General features: G+C 38.6%; 1 protein-coding gene across 4 annotated transcripts in view; it reads right to left on the bottom strand.

The window, feature by feature from the left end:
- Window positions 1–18,827, bottom strand: part of CHRM3 (cholinergic receptor muscarinic 3) — a 521,929-nt gene that overhangs the window by 356,397 nt on the left and 146,705 nt on the right. For 3 of the 4 annotated variants that reach the window (XM_019418888.2, XM_053910139.1, XM_019418889.2), the window contains exon 2: window positions 17,507–17,615. The gene's annotated coding sequence lies outside the window, so the exon portion shown is untranslated. Of the gene's footprint in view, window positions 1–17,502; window positions 17,616–18,827 lie in introns of all 4 variants that reach the window. The other variant, XM_053910137.1, reaches the window with a different exon arrangement.

Here is an 18,827-nt window from a genome sequence, read left to right as displayed (position 1 = left end):
AGAGAATAAACAAGTTGGTGGTAATTTTTTTTTTACGCTGGCATTACGAAACTAATACACAGAATTTGATTTTTGTCGCCCACAACCCAAATAAAATCTAGAGTCAAGAAGACAACAACTCCAGTGAAAAATGCATTTTGTTACTTAAAAATATAGTTGTGGTGGCTAACTACTGCAATAGAACCGTATATCCTAAGATATATATATATATATTTCATATATTCATCTTATAACTGAAAGTTTGTACCTTTTAACCAACCCTTTCCTAGTATCCCCTTCCCCCAGCCCCTAGTAAGGAAATATTTTTTATTCTTTTGTTGTTGTTGTTGTGGGAGAGAGGGGCAGGGAATTCATAAAGATATTCCACTCAAATCTTTTGGAATCATTTTAAAAAATATAGTCCTACCTATAGGTTATTAGTTGCATTAAAATATTTTTCCAAATACATTTTTACATTGTATGATTTATGTTTCCTTCAGTTCTTGTGTCTTTGGGATTCCAACTCCTAATTATACCAGTCCTAATATTTCTTTATTTGGAACAATTAAGTGCAGTTCTATAAAATGTTATGTATGTTCTACTTTACATTAGGTATCTGGATCGTTTTCTCAATGGTTAGCTAAAATACTCATTATTCTGTAAAACTGATTCTAAGTGTTGAGTTCAATACAGAACACTTTCTATGAATGACATAAGCAGAGATTTCTTTCCTCTTATCTTTATGCTATTCGAAAAATCTCCATTCTAGTATAATTTCTGAGTAACTAAAATTAGAAATATATGCATTGTCTCATTAAAAAGTCCCCCAAATGGCTAAGAACTGAGCTTCTAAAACTCATTTTTTTTGCTATTAAAGTTTTACAGAAATCTGTTAGAGGAAAAGGCAGCATGCTTTTTGAACGATTTCCTGTCCTTGTTCCAGTGCTCATGAAAAAGAGGAACGCTTTAGATAAACCAGCTGCTGGATTGCCTAGAATAGTAAATTACTCTAACACTCCTATTTGATGTGATCCTGTCACACTTTTTTTTTCTTCCAGCAGGATTTCCTCATTTTTCACAACTATTTGTTTCTACTTTAAATTAGCTTCCTACAAATAGCCTCTTGTCAAATGTGTACTGAGCAATCTGCACAGAGTTACCATAAATAAAGACACTCTAGTCCACAATGCCCACCTCCCTTTCATTAAAGTGTTGCCTCCTCCCTGCCTTGAGATGGATCACTTCTATAGTATAAAAACTTCAAATTCTGCGAACCCATCTGGAATTCTTCATGATTATTGAATTATACTGTGAAATGTTTGGGATCAAAAAAGAACAAAAATGAAAAGGTCATTCATATATCTGAAGAACTAGTCTAAAAGTAATTCGTCCTCTTCCTTTTTTTTAATTTTTATTTTTAGCTTAAGCCATTCTTAACTCTTCTCATTTTATTTACCCAAACATTCGTTATGTTAGTGACATTCTGAGGGCTCCTCAGAAGTTAGCTATCTGGGGAACTTGAACAATTGCATGCACACGCCACACTGACCTCATCTTCCTGATTTGAACTAAGCCACCTCTGTGATGATCTGCTTATTCTTAGAAACAAATAAATATTCATAATTTTGATTATATCATCTGAGAGAAAGAGTTTGCACCTGGATGGATCCCTTCCTGGTTTCTTATATGTCGCTCCACGCCAACCTTGGAGTAAAGGACATCTTAACCTTCATAGGAAGGAAGGCAAATCTCTGCGCCCGTAAGCATGTCTAGAATATGATAGAAATCTCATCGGCACCAATTCTGATGACATGATTTTATTAATGCGTAAATAAAAGGTTTGCTGAACTCTCCAAAAGCAGCTTACCATTTCTTTGCTTATATAAATGATGGATTCCAGTCACTTCCAGGTCTCTACCTGTGAAATTCCCTTTATGTAGTAAAACAGATATGTGAGTCTGTGGAAATCTCCTAAAGGAATGACACCTGTTTGTTTAAAAAATGTTCTGAATAAAGCACTAATATCCAGAATCCACACTAAAACTTAACGGTTATGGCTCAGAAAGCTTGTGTGGTGATGGATATAAACCTTTATGTTTATGATGTCGCATTAACACTTCAGATTTCGGCATCAGCCAGACTTGGGTACAGATTTAAACTATACAACCTGTTAGTTTCCATGAACCATAATCGCTCAGAGAACATCTCTTCATATGAAAATTTAAAAAAGGGGTAATATCTATTTTCTAGGGTTACTATGAGGGTCAAATGACTTAAATGTAAATACTTCAATGAAAAACAGCAAGTATATGGTCCCTAACAGACTCTCAATAAATGTGTCTCCATTTGCTTTATCCTTTCCTTCCGGAAGTCTTCAGATTGGATCAGAAGTCTGGATTGGGTCAGAAGTGAGTGGGCTTCAAATGAGAAAGATTTCCAAACTTCTTTGGGCCCCATTAGCAGACACTAATGTGAAAATGAAAACCATTGGTTAAATGCTGTGCACTGAGCTGGCAAAACAATATTATTCATGCAGTGTTGGATGGGGAAGGCAGTGTGGTAAATTTAGCCCTGCCACATAATGCGCGGGGACTAAAGACTGAGAAGCAAAAGGTTAAGAAAAAAATTTTTTTTGACTGAGAAATTCTATTTAATACAAATTCTAGTAGTAAATCTTCACGGATTTATTTGTTCACTTGGTAAATATTTAGTCTTCTCCACACAGTAAGCACTATTCTTGGTTCTGGGGATAGAGTTGGGAGTAAGACCGAGTTTTCTCTCTGCTTCCACAGAGCTTACATTCTAATGAGTGGATGTATGATAAACAAACACAGGAGTATTTAAGAAATAATGTACATACACAGGAAACAAAATGTGCAGGTCTGTTGGAGGCCTTCTTTCCTACTCGTTGGGCAGGAAGCCACTGAGGGCAATGGCATGTCTGCTGAATCCTGAACAAAAAGGAAGAGGCAGTGGGAGTGTGAGGGGAGGGGATTTTCTACGAGGCAGAAAGAAGCCAGTAGACAAAGCGGGAAAGAGGAAGAAGGTGGTGAAAGATGAGGGAAAGCACGCCTGGTGATGGTCACATGGGGTCCCGGCAGCTGTGGAAGAGAGTCTGGATTTTATCTGGGTATACCGAAAGCCCCTGCACGATGGCGAGGGAAGGAGAGACGCGACAGGGGCCAAGAGTGGGCTCAGGGAGAGCTGATGGGAAGTGCCAGGTACCAGCTCAGGTGAGACCAGACGGACTCGGCAGTGCTGGAGGAGAGCACATCCGGGATGTGTTATGAAGGCTGATTTAATAAAATGTGCTGGTGAATTACATGTGGGAAATGAAGAAAGAAGAGAAATAACACCTAGGCTTTGCCTGGTTCTCCTGGGAAAGAAGTAAAGTTTGGGGGCCCCTGGGTGGCTCAGTCAGTTAAGTGTCCAACTCTTGATTTCGACTCGGGTCACAGTCTCACAGGTCAGGAGATCGGGCCTCCCATCTGGATCTATGCTGACAGTGTGGAGCCAGCTTGGGATTCGGTCTCTCTCAGCCCCTCCTATGCTTGTGGGCATTCTCTTTCTCTCTCTCAAAATAAATAAATAAACTTAAAAAAAAAAAAAGCAGTAAAGTTTGAAAAGGGAAACAAGACATTGTGGAGAAGCATGTTGGAGGTGGAATGGGGGAAAATCCATAGTCCAATTCTGCACATGTTAATTTATCACTAACTATCTATTAGGTCCTCACGTGATGATGGCATGTTTGTTACATAGGAATGTATCGTTATACTACTAAGAGGAAAAAGGTAGGAGTTTTGTAATCCCACCGGTTCTGTAAAAGTATGTAAACTTTAGAAGTCTAGAATATAAAAAATATTTGAAGAGTTACTTTGTAGTTTTTCAGTGGTAAGGTTTGAGGTGTTTATATTACTTTTTGTATCTCTTTTTATATTTTTTTATATTTTATATTTTTATATTTTATAAAATCTGGAAAAAATAAGGACCATAAAAACTTCAGTTAGCCTATGAGTTACAAGAAAACAGCAGAATATATTAAAGAAAGATTTAGCAAAACCAGTTTAACGGTATTTCATTTCCTAACATTACTATAAATTTATTAATTGAGAAGTAGCATATTGATATATTTTCTAATTAATGTGCTTATAGAATGGTATTGTTTAAAATTTTGTTTTTACAACACAAAACATTTCTCTGTATCTTTCCCTATTCTTTGTATACATAAATTTTTGGTCCCAGAGAATTGTTGCACACTAGTTAATACACTTCACCATTTGTATCTTTTCTTACAAATAAATGGTATATAGTTAGTCTATCCATCACTCTTAAATCTACTTGGAAAAACAAATTGTGACATCCGTTGCTATTCATTCCAAAACAAAAAGGCCATGAAATGTTTTGTTTCCCCTTAACGGTTGATTTGGATGAAGCATGGGAAATGATCAATTGTGTGATCAATTGTGTGAGTTCTGCAATGACAAAAAAGGGGGAAAGTGTGCATAAGACATTTCATAGTCATTGGGACAATGTTATATATATTTATAATTATAGAATGAATGCAATATTTTCCCTTATTAAACATATCCTATCATGGCCAGTGAAATGTAACAAGGTAATCAATTCATGCACGAGAAATGCTGATTAGCTTCCTGAACTAACAGGAATGTCTTCTTTACTAAATTAAACCAATCAGTGTTCTCTCTTGAAATTCTTCCTCACTTTCCCTGAAGTCTTATGAAGAAAATATTATACTTAAAGCAATCGGCTCCTCAAAATTCGATGTTTAAATCTGATGCGGTGGTTAAACGGTCAGTTGTTGACATTCAATGAAAAAAAAAATGACTATAATAAAACAATCAGGGAAAATGCGTTGTATAACACTGTTCAAGATGAAGGGTAAGGTCAAGGGTAAGCTGAAACCCAAGATTTCATTTTAAATTCTAGTGTTGAAATAAGTATTTGTGCCCACATTGGAACATTACTTTAGGATATACACTGTAAAAGCATAAACTGGTGAATCCATGTAAGATGATCTTAACCCAAGTCCAGAGTATCAATGGAATAACGTGAATAATGGAGACATATTGCTTTGCTTATATGACCTTTTCAAAGATTATAAAAGTCATAGATGGGGTGCTTGGGTGGCTCAGTTGGTTAAGCATCCAATTCTTGATTTCAGCTCAGGTCATGATCTCACAGTCCACAGATTTGAGCCCCACATCGGGCTCCATGCTGTCGGTGCAGAGCCTGCTTAGGATTCTCTCTCTCTCTCCCTCTCTCTGCTCCTCCCCTACTTGCATTGCCTCTGACTCTCTCAAAATAAATAAATAAATTAAAAAAAAAAACCTCACAGATATAGGGAAAGTGATGGAGAATGGCTATGGTGAATATTATTTTGTGCCATACTTATGAGTCTAGCAAGAATCTGTGTCAGTGGTATAGTGGGAGTGAGAGGATAAGGAAGGCCGTACCAGTAAAAGAGGACTGGCAAATATCTTCAATGATTCTGGCACAAGAGTTCACTCAGCCCATATTCCCTGAGCATCCTTCTAGTGTTCCGCACTGTGACAGCTTCTATCTCTGGTTACAAAGGGAAACTGGCAATAGGTATGCAAGAGAAGCTCTGAGTCTAATCAGGGATAGGAAGACGAGCATATAGACATTGAGGGATTTCAGTTTCGTAAATAGTAAGTAATGGCAGAGAAGCTGACTCAGGTGACTCGGAATTCTTACATAAGGCAAAAAACCTAAACCAATATGTTAATGGATGTGTAGGCATTTTCCAGGCATAATAGAAGGTGAAGGCATTGTAGGCAAGGAGAGCGTGGGCGAGCCCGATGGTCCAGTCACACAAAAGATTTTAACGTGCTTAATAGCTGAGAATACCGACCTGAGTTCAAATGTTAGGTGTAGAAGTGGGTAGGGCTGGATATGTTTGGAGAATTTCCTGAAGTCACATATTGGAGGGCCTCTTATTCTCACTGAAATGTGTCTGGATTTTAATCTCAAGGCAAAGGGAATGTGGCTATGGGAAATGTTTATGCAAAGAGTGAAATATTCAGGTTTGTGTGTTAGAAAAGATTCCAACGGCAAGAGCAAGGACATACCAGAAGGGAGTCAAATAGACTATTGCAATGTTTACTGTAATAGCTTAGGTATAAAATCACAGGGCCAAATAGTAGTCCTGACAAGGTAAAGAATAGGATTGTTTTAAAGGATATTAGGTGATAGAATCGTCTGGATTGATCACTCATTTTGATTAAAGAGGCCGGGGAACTTAGAAAATGACTCAGAAATTCCACTGGGTAACTGCATGGTTGCTGGTGATTACCACTGGTCATAATAGGGATTAAAGGAGGAAAAGGAGGGTGGGATTAAAAACTAAATTCACAGTTGGGACTTACAAAGTCGTAACTGCTTTTAAGAATGCCAGTAACTCATTATTTCAAACAACATTACGAGATCACTCCAGTGATCTCTGTACTAAGTGTTGGCTATCATGACAGAGATACTGAGGAACTAAGGAGCTGTCTACACTGGCAAAAAAAGAGTTAATGAAATGAAAATTTTGAAAATGTATGAGTTAGAAAAGACAAATTAAGAAGACAGAACTAAGAAGAGAGGGGAGGGGATTAGATAAATAACAGGGGTTTTCTAACTTTTTTTTCCACTGTGACCCCCAATAATAAACACATTGTACCCTTGACCCGGCACATATACATACAGATATAAATGAAACAAAGACTTTATAGAAAGTCATCATGGGATACACTCTGACACTTTTTCCTTTGCTGTGTTGCATTTTAAAATGCTGGTGGCAATCTACCAACCTGATTTTATGATTGATTCGCAGGTCAGCCTTGAAGTATGAGCAAGGCTGACAGAGAACTCAGATGGAAAGACCAGTTTTGTTCAGCAGCTAGCTGAACAAAGAAGTTTTAGTGTCAGAAGAGATGTGATTGAGTTGCCTTTCTCATTAGCAGGCAACAGAGAATCTGAACAAAGGGAGAGGGCTCTCTCCACTAATTAAGTGGCTTTTCCTTAATCTGCACAGCCCCTGAGGATCTTCTAGCCCAAGGCATAAATGAAAGAATGAGATTAAAGCCCATGATCCAATTACTTTTTAAAGTTAAAAAAAAAAAAAATAAACACCTTTAGTAATATAGTCTGAGCTTGTAGCCGATCTTTTAAAGAAACTGAAAAGCAGGGGCATCATTCGATTGAACTAACATTTATTTGCTTCCTCCTATGAGCCCCACTTGGTGTGAATTCCCCCCTGAGAGTTACAACAAAACTGAAAAAAACAACCTGGAACTCCTTCTACACAATGAGTTTTTCCTTGTCTTGGGCTTACTGGTTGTATCTTGCAACTTATCTTACATACCTCCTCCCCGAGGAAGCTGGAGACACATCTCCAGCTTAAGGAAGACTGACGTTTCTATAACGTGTCTAATGTATTTTAATAGACAAATGCTAGGAGTATGAGACACTGAAATGCAGCTTTAATTACTCTCCTTATTAGACTGCTACACTTTGCAGGCTGTTAGCACACAGGATGGGAACTTGGTGATAATCACTTTGTCAACAATTTTCACTTTGGCGGAAATTCTTTAGTTTTGCTCTCTATACAGAGTAGTAGGGAAAAGGCAAAATTAGCACTGATGAGCTACTCATGGCCCTCTGCCTCGGCCCTGTTTTCGTCCCATCGTCTAAAAGCCATTAGACATTACCATTTGACTACATTACCATATTATTTTTTAATCTAGGTTATTTTAAAGAGCTAACTTCAAAAATGCACTCTCAAGAATGGCTGCAAAGTCTTGTGTAGCACTTTTTTGCATCAAGCATTGATTTTCACATCAGTGGCATGAGAGTTAAGTGATCTGGAGTTGGGAGAGCCACCAAAACCACGTATTCAGAACACCTAGAAAGTAGACTAAGTTGTCAAACATGCAACTGGGCTTCATGCAAAGAAAAGAAATATTTTTTTAAAAAATGAATGCAGTTATGATGTTTATCATCTCCCCCAAGAGGAATGGGCTATTTTTATTTATCACTGCAATCTAAGTAAACAGAGTTTAATATCTACTTACTGAGCTTAAGAGGTCATTATATGGCATCCAAAAATCACTAAAAATCTCTGACTCACTTTCCTGTTGGAAAGCTGGTTCAGCACAGTGCATGGCTGTCACTTTACCCAATTTTTTAAAATTTTTCCTTTTGTCACCAGCTCTACATCAGATACTACATTTCTAATTAGGTGATGGATATCAATCAATGAAGGGTTCTGGTTCTATACCCAACTTTCATGGGATTAGGTGATACAAGGGCAACACATCCATGCCACTCGGTGCTTCAGCAGAGGAAGAACTTGAACTTCGAACGAAGTTCCAAAACACTGGAATTGCTTCTCTTCTCTCTGTTATTTTTTCCCTTTTGGGCCTCATGGTGTGCAAGCTATCTGTCCCCCTCAGTCGCTTTTAGCCACTCTCGGTGTAATCTGATGATGTACACAATAGTCTTGAAGTTTTCTCCTTTAGGTTCTGGAGCACCTACCAAATTATCTTACAGTGAGTAAAGAAAACAAGGCAGAAAACACACGAATCATTTTCCAACGAAGGCTGAGATAGGTTATCAAAATTTTCGTTTCTGGAAGCAATCAAAATAGGAAGTTTTGGTGAGTAAGAATTTCCAAGTTTGTAATCTAAAATTATGCTTTGGAGGGGCGTCTGGGTGGCTCAGTCGGTTGAGTGTCCGACTTCGGCTCAGGTCATGATCTTACGGTTCATGGGTTCAGGTCCCACATCGGGCTCTGCGCTGACAGCTCAGAGCCTGGAACCTACTTTGGATTCTATGTCTCCCTCTCTCTCTGCTCCTCTCTCTCTCTCTCTCTCTCTCTCTCTCAAAAATAAATAAACAGGGGCACCTGGGTGGCTCAGTTGGTTAAGCGTCCAACTTCAGCTCAGGTCATGATCCCACGGTTTGTGGGTTCGAGCCCTGTGTCGGGCTGTGTGCTAACAGCTCAGGGCCTGGAGCCTGCTTCAGATTCTGTGTCTCTCTTTCTCTCTGCTCCTCCCCCACTCATGCTCTGACTCTCTCTCTCTCTCAAGAAGAAATAAACATTAAAAATTTTTTAAAAAAATAAATAAACATTATAAACAAATAAATAAAATTATGCTTTGAAGAAAGTTTTTGCTGGTACAAAAAGCAACTGCTTTTATGTAAACTTAAATTCATTACTATTTGTATATACATATATTTAATGATCTATGTCACTATAGAAAAGGACTTTATATATATGTATACACACACACACACACACACTCTACTCTCGTCCTCCATGCCTCCTGCTCACCAGTGGCTACCTGGAAAAACTACGAGGACAAGGATTTTGTCTGTTGTTCACAGCGGCAGGCAGGGCCTGCTGCATAGAAGGAGGTCTAGAAATATTTGCTGAATGAATAAACAGAATACCTCAGTTCTCCAGCTTCAAATATTTAACATGTCATGTAGGGCATGATTTTCTTTCCAGATAGTTTAATCCCCTCGAATTTTAAATGACTTCAAAATATTATAATTATCTCCTTTATTTAAAAGCAAGTGTTTCTTCAAAACTCTCTCTGCTTCCCAGGCTTATTTTATTGTATTTTTTTTATTCCATTTAGGTGTTGCTTGCTGGGGTTAACAGACCCTCTGAGTGAGCATCTAAGGGACAGTAAAACACTGTTAATGTCTCTCCATCAGAGAGAGAGAGGCAGCATATGACATGAATCCACAAAATTCTTTTCAAGCATAACTGAGCTGAAAAGAGGGAATTAATGTGAAAGCATTTGGTGAGGTGACTGGTGTACAGAAGACAGTTGTTGAGAATAAGTATTTTAGTCTGAATTTTGTGGGAGCAATTAATTATAGTATGAAACACATGCTGATTTCATGGCACTTACACTGACTGTTAATATGAAAAAAAAAAAGATATAAAGAAACATGTTGAATAAGGATGTCGTTGAACTTTGCAGATAAACTGTCCAGTCTTAAAAATGCATTTCTGATGCATTTTCCTGGAAGACACCTGCTTGTATCTGTTACTGAAGACATGACTGAAATAACTGCAGATTCTCATTTTTATTCATATCGGTTGCTGCAGAAGGATAGAAGGGGAAATCTTTAATTATAATTTTATAAGCTATTGATTCTCCAGGATATGAGAGAAGCATGGCTCAAAACCCGAAGCACATTATATTTTCAACACTAATTTTATTTTAAAAATCAAATTAGTTTTCTAATTTCATAAGATATGATATGCCTCCATACATATGTGCCCCCCTGTAGGGATGAGGCTGTTACAAATTTAGGTTATGTAAGCATGGGTGTGAATCAGTGGGGTACAGGGTACAGTACTCATCTCCTTTGTGAAAGGAAGATGATGAGGCCATTGTTGCAGAGTTTTGTGAGGATGACACAATGATGTGACACAACATGAGACCAAAGCCTACTGCACAGTTACTAGCTCAGTACGTGGTAGCCATCACTGTCATTGCCAAGTTTCGCCACACGACTGTAAGTTCATTAGCTAAAAAGAATGTCAGGAAATAGTCACTAAGGTAGTCGAATCTTCAAATACATAAAATAAAGACTTAAAAAGTTACCAGGAAACAATCTCGAAAATTTTCAAGTGTTACCTCTGGGAATAACAACAACAACAACAAAATAAAAACCCCTACTTCTGATAATATGTTATTCTTGGCATACCATGCTCTACTTATTGGAGCATACCAAAGCTTTAATATTGTGATTACCCGAGCCCTGTATTTCTACATTAGTCGTATATTTCTGCTTACGCAACTGGATGAATATTCATCACTCCTACATTAGTCCTGTATTTCTGCTTACACAACTGGATGAATATTCTTGATACATGATTCATTCAAACATTATCCCTTTTTGCCAGAAGCATGTCAATCTAAAATAGCTCATGCACTGAGAACTGTCAGCCCATTTTCCTCTCTGAAATACGTCTTTACTGGCTCAATGCCTTCCGCTTACCTATCTACAGCCATCTGTGAAAGCTGAATGGCTTAAGATACAGTGTGTCACAATTCTACGTTAGCCTGTAGTGACTCCTCTGTGTGAGACTGATGTACGCGAAGTAACAAAAGATGAATGTCGAGTGTGAAAATACTAGTTTAGCGGATTTGATGGTCTTCCCTGTTAACATGGTACTATTCAAGTATAAATATTAAACTAAACAATTGTAAGTCCACTACTGTGTCGTATACGGCCACCAAAGTTAAGTTTCAGATAGAACTTCATGCGGCTACATCATGAGGGTTTCGTTTATTGACTTGGAGGGAATTTTTTGGTTTGGTTGTTTTTCTCTGTATTTCTTCAAAAACAGCTCAAACCTAGAGGAATGTTGACTTACACAATATATACATTCCACCTTTCCCCATTCAGATTAATAGTAGGTATCTTCCATGGTTTCCATGGGTAAACTATGTTAAAATATCTTACACATTTTAATATATTTTATAATGAATTGAACAAAATCAATTTTAAATATATGTAATAATTACTATAATAAAACAAAACCTTAAGAACTCTTTAATGTTTTTTTACATATTAGTAAACTATTAATTAATCTATTAATTCCTTAATTAATATATAAATAATTTCTTACATATTAACTTACATGAAAAAAATCATTTCCCTCTCAGTCAAGAAAAGGTCAAATAATTCTCATTGTTGAAATGCTGTTCTAAAAATAATACATTTAATGGTAAACCCATAAGGAAGTTAGTAGAATCAGTTTTACATTTTCAAAACTGTGTTCTGTTTTTCTAAAAGTGTTAAAAATGATGCAAATCTCATAATATGTTAAAAGTTGCCAGTTTTCATTTTTCTGGTTATACTTTTTGCAGATCTATATATAACATATAATATTGTAATATATAATATAAAATTATATAATGTATAATATATTATAATATAAAATTATATATATATATATATATATATATATATATATATATATATACTTTTTAATGTTTTATTTTATTTTTTGAGAGACAGAGAGAGACAGAGCACGAGCAGGGGAGGGGCAGTGAGAAAGGGAGACACAGAATCCCAAGCAGGCTCGAGGCTCAGAGCCGTCAGCACAGAGCCCAATGTGGGGCTCGATCTCATGAATTGTGAGATCATGACCTGAGCTCAAGTCAGACGCTGAACCGACTGAGCCACTAGGTGCCCCTGCAGATTTATATTAATAACAATTTGAAGTAATATCCATACTGAATAACATTTCGTAGAAATCTTTTGATGTGGCAAATGCAATTATTTCCTCTTCAGTCTGAGGACAGAGAATGGTATTGTTTCTACCATTAATTTAATCAGGAATTAGTTGTTGAGCACTAGACCCTGGACATAAGAGACTGAGTAAGACGAGGAATGCCCTCAACAAGACTGCAAAGGGACAGATGGATACTTGTTATAGACTGACTGTGGACCTCTCACCCAAAACTCAGACGTCACATGCAAATGTCCCATGTGGTGGCATGTGGAGGGGGGCGGGGTCTTTGGGGGGGTGATTAAGTCGTGAGGGTGAAGCCCTCATGAATGGGATTATAGTTATACAAGAATACGTGGGAAACTTATAAAAGGTGCCCCAGAAAACTCCTTCGCCTCTTCCACCATGTGAGGACGCGGAAAACATGGCTTTCTAAAGAGCAGACCCCTTACCCTACATGAAGTCTGCTGGTGCCTTGATCTCAGAGTGCCCAGGCTCCAGAACAGTGAGCAAGAAATTTCTGTTGTTCATAAGCCACTCGGTTGATGGTGAAATGGAAGCCAAGTATTGCAGAAGAAGTGAAGAATGTGATCTCTCACTAAGGTGCGTCCGCAGTACAGAGGTGGAAGGACAGCAGGGGACGGTCAACTTTAAGAGGAGGATGGGGGTAGCTTTCACAGACGGCAGCGAATGCCAAATGAGTCTGGAAGGAAGAACTGGAATTTGATGGACGGCGAGCACGAGGAGATGGCGACGGGCAGGTGAGACGGGGGTGCCTCCGGGTGGGCGGTCAGCGCAGAGGCTGAGATCTGAAGCCGACAAAAGAGAGGGGGCCTCATCCACGTCTGGGGGCGTCTGCGGCTCATCTGAGGCTACTTCTGGTCCCTGGGCAGCAGATACTCGCTGTTCACGAGCTCCTCTTCCGCCTGTCCTGCCGCCCATCCGGCTCACCCGCAACCGCTCCGAGCTTCTCCCGCTCCCTCCCGTGAGTGTGTTATGCTTACAGTCACAACCTCTTCTTGAAAGTCCCGCCAAGACAGATTTCATTTCACGTCTGTCTCCGAACGACAGCCGACTTTAGTTCTGGACGCCCCCCCCTCTTCCAAACTCTGGCCCTGTGACAGGGAATGAAACGTCTCTTCGTTTTCAGAGACACGATTTGATGAAGTATTAGAGTGATAACTGACTAGATCAGACCCCTTTAAAAGGACACTTCTAAAGCCACAAATCACTTTTGAGACAAACATCGCAAGTGCGCAATGGCCGCGGCAAGAAGGAGGGCGGAAGGAGGGCGATGTGAGAATCCACTTGTTTGGATGAGCACGACGACTCTGCTTCTTTTTATTACACTCTAACTCCTAATACGAGACTTCAAAACGTGAATGGCGACCATACCGAAGGCCTGAAGTATGCAGCAATGCAGGGCCCTCCGGAAGGAGGTCAGAATGACCAAGGTCATCTCTCACCAAGGGCCCCAAGCAGGGACAGCAAAGCCTATGTCTGCATACGTGGACATAAGAATGCACTTCCCCGGGGCGCTTGGGGGGGGGGGGGCTCAGTCGCTTAAGCGTCTGACTTCAGCTCAGGTCATGATCTCACAGTCTGTGAGTTCGAGCCCCGCATCGGGCTCTGTGCTGACAGCTCAGAGCCTGGAGCCTGCTTCGGATTCTGTGTCTCCCTCTCTCTCTGCCCTTCCCCCACTCACGCTCTGTCTCTGTCTCTGTCTCTCAGAAATGAATAAACGTTAAAAAAAAATGCACTTCCCAAACGTTTACACCCAAAAATCTCCTCTACAACCATGACTGTCCTCATCGTGGGCAAACTCTTAAAGGCTAACGCTATCACAAAAATAAACAAGAAGAATAACAGGCTTGTAGAAAGCAACTGTTGATAATATCACTATCTGAATTGTCAACAAGTCAGGTTAAATTTGCGTGTGAAAGAGTCTCTGGGTGGTGATACTGAGGGACAGAGATGAAGTGACCAAGCACTGTCACTGTTCCAGACGGTTTATAATTAACACGTGATGGAAAGAGACTTGGTTTTCTGTTCTGAGTCGTACACAGCAGCCAGGCAATTGGCTCTTGGCTCAGATCACTGCCCCAGATTATCAGCATTTCCCACCTTGGGAACAAATAATGACTCATTTGAAATATACCACCCAGTACAAGCACTGAATTTTGTCCAATATGCTCCCAGAGGACAATACATTAAGTTTATTTATAACAAGAATAAGTATGCAATATGGTTTAGACGAAATGTTCATGGAAGTGAAAAAGCAAACCGTCCTCCACATCGTTTTGTGACATACATTCTGCATTTCCACCTCTTTCCTCCCCCCCACTTTTTTTTTTTTAGAAAACAAATCATTTTAAATGTGGTAACAGCCCAATCTTTATAACAAAATAAACACTGAGTTGATATTCCCTGATAGGCTTAAAAAAGGCAACGAATTTTTTTTTTAATCAGGATACCATATTTAAGTTATGTTTGCATTTTTTAATTTGAGTTAAGTTATTCGTTTGTCTTTTTTGAAATTCTGGATCTCACAAAGTAAATCATATAATTGGGCACATTTCTAAAAGTCCCCTAAATATAACATATGGCAAGAAGGACATTTTCAGAATCAGAGTATCTCTGATTTACATGACTTTAAAAATGCATTCTATAATAATTTGTGACTATATTTTCACAACTCTCGATTCAGGTGTTGGCTACCACTGCTTGCCAGATGTTGTGTTAAATCATCCTAACAAAAGCAGTATGGAGTATTTTTAAATTCTTTCTTTCTTTCTTTTTTTTTTTTTCCAGAAACTGAGACTTCGAAAGGTTCAGTAACTACTTTAGCTTCCACCGTAACATAATGAATGGTTTTGGACTTAGGGCTTTCTGATTCCAAAATCTGTGGTGGTTACCATAATCCCTCACTCTGTCCAGTGAATAATAACCATAAATATTGATTAGTTACGAAGCATCACACAGCGCTCCTAAGCACTTGACCCTATTAACTCATGTAATCCACGCAAAAACCCTATGAGATAATCCTGGGTGCTGATATACAGATGGACACAGAGATGCGGTGACCAAGCACTGTCACTGTTCCAAATGGGTTATAATTAACACGTGACAGAAAGAGACTTGGTTTTCTGTTCTGAGTCATACACAGCAGACAGGCAATTGGCTCTTGGCTCAGATCACCACCCCAGATTATCAGTATTTCCCATCTTGGGAACAAATGATGACTCATTTGAAATATACCACCCAGTACAACCACTGAACTTTGTCCAATATGAGCCCAATGGACAATACCTTAAGTTTATTTGTAACAGGAATAAGTATACAATATGGTTTAGAGAAAATGATCGGGGGAAGTGAAAAGCAAACCGTCCTCCACATCGTTTTGTGACATACATTCTGCCTTTCCACCTCTTTTCTTACTTTCTCTCTCTTTTTTTAGAAAAAGAAATCATTCTTATTATTAGACCCATTTTACAGATGGGCAAACTAAGGCACAGAGAGGTTAAAGGACCTGTCCAACAGTGCAAAGCTGGAAAATGAAACAACTGGGTTGGTTGCAACCCCATAAATCTGACTTTAGACAGCTCCTCCCCCCCACCCCCACCCCCCCTTAGGGACTATGCTACAATATTAGCAAGTGAATATATATTACCTGTTATTAAAGATTTTGTTTCACCTAAATGCAAACACTGTATTCATGTAATAAGCCATTGTCCCTTCAAAAATAATCATATCCAATTCCTGGAGAATAATCTGCAAACCAGTGTCATTGCATGGTCCCGGTTATATAACAACTTTTAAAATTTTAGTGAAAAAGTCTTTTTCCGTCTTACTAAATATATTCGTTAAGATTCTCATTTTCAATCTTTTAAACACACTAACTGTATTCCATTAGCAAAAAAGAATGGCTATATGAGGCACTGAAGAGGTTTCGGTAAAAAGGAATGTAATATAGTAAGCTAAATGAACAATATCTGGTTGAATTTCTCCATTATCTCTTAATGTCCTGAAATTAAACTGTATACAAAAAGCATCTAATGTATCTTTTCTCCTCCGAGTGTAAATACCCAAAAGTAGTCTAATAAAGTGTATCCAGGAGAACAGTGTAAATACCCAAAAGTAGTCTAATAAAGTGTATCCAGGAGAACAGAAGCAGACATCTAACACCCATAGTTGGTGGGGACTGGGGTGCACAGTATGTGCGAGAAACATGGTTGGTTGGTTTTTTTTCATGTTTAATTTACACATAATTTTCTCAAATATGAGAAATTTATTTGGTTCATGAATTAAAGTTAAGTATGATTTTATCATTTATGTTTTGGGTGAATAACACACAAAATATCAAGCTGTATTGGCCAATTTAAAAAGCTGAGCACCAAATGTATAGAAGTCCTGAATCACTAAATCGTAGACCTGAAATTAATATTACACTGTATGTTAACTAATTAGAATTGAAATTAAAAAAAAAAAAACCTAAAGAAAAAGCAAAGTATGATCACAACTCTTGTCCAACTCCCTCCTTGAAATATTAATCAGCCACAGATAACATCATTTTTATGGGGTTTGTAGTTAAATAATAACTTCACATTATTACCTCACTGGACCTATAAAGTAACCTTATGAATCAGGTAAAACAGAAATTCTCTCTCATTTTGCAGATGAGGAAACTGATGCCTGGAGACCTGAGGGTCTGGTCGGATGATCCAATTAAGGTTTTCTGACACAGTATAATTCCCTTTCCATGACACCATAAACATCACATGCCAATTACCACATGATACTTGTGTAAGTGGACACATTATCAGATATCTTGTTAGTTAAAACTGCAATAAAATTGAACCGTTTCAAAACATCACATTAGGTAAAATTTTTTAGGCTTTCACTGCCAGATTTATATGATGATATTAAAGAGCCAAAGGACAGTGAAAATTTCCAGTGACATTATTTTTACTCAGTTAAAAGAGAGGTAAAGTTCTATACTTCTAAACTCTGCTATAGGGATACATATACGCTTCCATACTCATATACACACACATACACAACATACATTTTAACCTGCTCTTTCATTTTGCAACTGGCTGCCACATAACCAGAATAAATCTAGCCATGTTCATAACCACAACACGAACACAAGTATTCTGCTTCTCTTTCATTATAAATGTAGACTCTGTTGACAATCTCCATATATAACCACGTAAACAATACTGAATAGAAAATACCTACTAGTGAAGAGGCTTAGTGGCATACATCACGACAGGCATGTTTATCGTTCTGTCGATCCACAGCTCACTGAGCGACTCATAACTGAAATGTGTGCCATCACTGTTCAGATCTAAAAAAGACACACAAAGAGATAACAACGTCAGTAAAGAGTATTTCGTATCATTCATATAAGAGTATGTTTCCAACCTCCAGCTTGAAAAAATGTTTGATGATACATCACACTTTTCTGATTTCTCCCACAATGCATAGTACAGCCACGGACACGCACTGTGCAGTCAATAAATAAGTCTGATTTAGTAGTAAGTTTAGCAGTAAATCGGTAGGACTTTACTGGAAGGCTATAAATTTATCAATAAAGAACAAAACAAACACAAGGCAAATTTGACATCCTTGGATGTGGGTGGTTTTTTAGGGCCTATGTGCTAAACATTTATATCTGGCCCGTGTATGACATTTCTTTCAGTCCTCCTAACAAAGCTCCAACACAGGTAGTCTCCTCGTTTACAGCATTTAGGGTTCAGAATAGTACAGCAGCTGGCCCCAGACTCTGACCTCTAGAGCCATGTCCTTTCACTTATCATGGGCAACGTGTAGGAACATGTGTCGTCCTATGCTTAATTGTGCCCCCTACGTCCCACAATATGAGTGACAGATACCAAGAGATTCAAGGAAAGATGGGTCTCCTTGATCTCTGCCTCCCCTGGGGTTCTCGGGAGACAAACGTGGTCCTCTGCTCATCACTGTATGTAGACCTCCAAAGCGAGAGACCTCGTGTGGGGGTGCAGAGTCTGGCACATGTAAATATTTGCTGAGTAAACGAATGAATCAATGGCAACAAAAGTAGGAACTGGCATATATTTTTTGTCTGAGTTCACACTTTTGTTTGATCAACCCTTTCATTTACTTGCCGACATTACCTTCCTGTCTGCAACACAGTCTCGGGAGAAAAAAAAGCAGAATACATAATCTGAAACATCAAGTGAGCTAAGGTCAAATAGCCCTCATTCAAAGAATTACAAATTCATTAGGAGTCAGTTCAATTTGCCTCAATTGGAGAGGTTCCTGAAGAACAGCAAAAGGTCAATAACAAAGAAATTTTCCAGAGACGGAAAAAGAATTCGGCTTTCACTCCTGGATCAGATATCAGCGTGCTAACAGAACTTAACCACCTTCCCCTGTGGCCAGATCTCTTCATGCAGTCCTTCCCTTGCACAAAGACGGGGGCAAACAGAAATGGCTAAAGACCCTAGGAAGAAACTGCGTGACCACAAGGAACTAAGAAAAGCTGGAGAAGCTATAGAGAAAGAGCCATGTCAAAGAC

The sequence above is a fragment of the Panthera pardus genome, unplaced genomic scaffold, assembly GCF_024362965.1.
Source record: "Panthera pardus isolate Hobbes unplaced genomic scaffold, ASM2436296v1 HiC_scaffold_22, whole genome shotgun sequence".
Taxonomy (NCBI): Eukaryota; Metazoa; Chordata; class Mammalia; order Carnivora; family Felidae; genus Panthera; species Panthera pardus.
The sequence above is the reverse complement of the archived record's forward strand: the minus strand, read 5'-3'. Positions and strand labels throughout refer to the sequence as shown.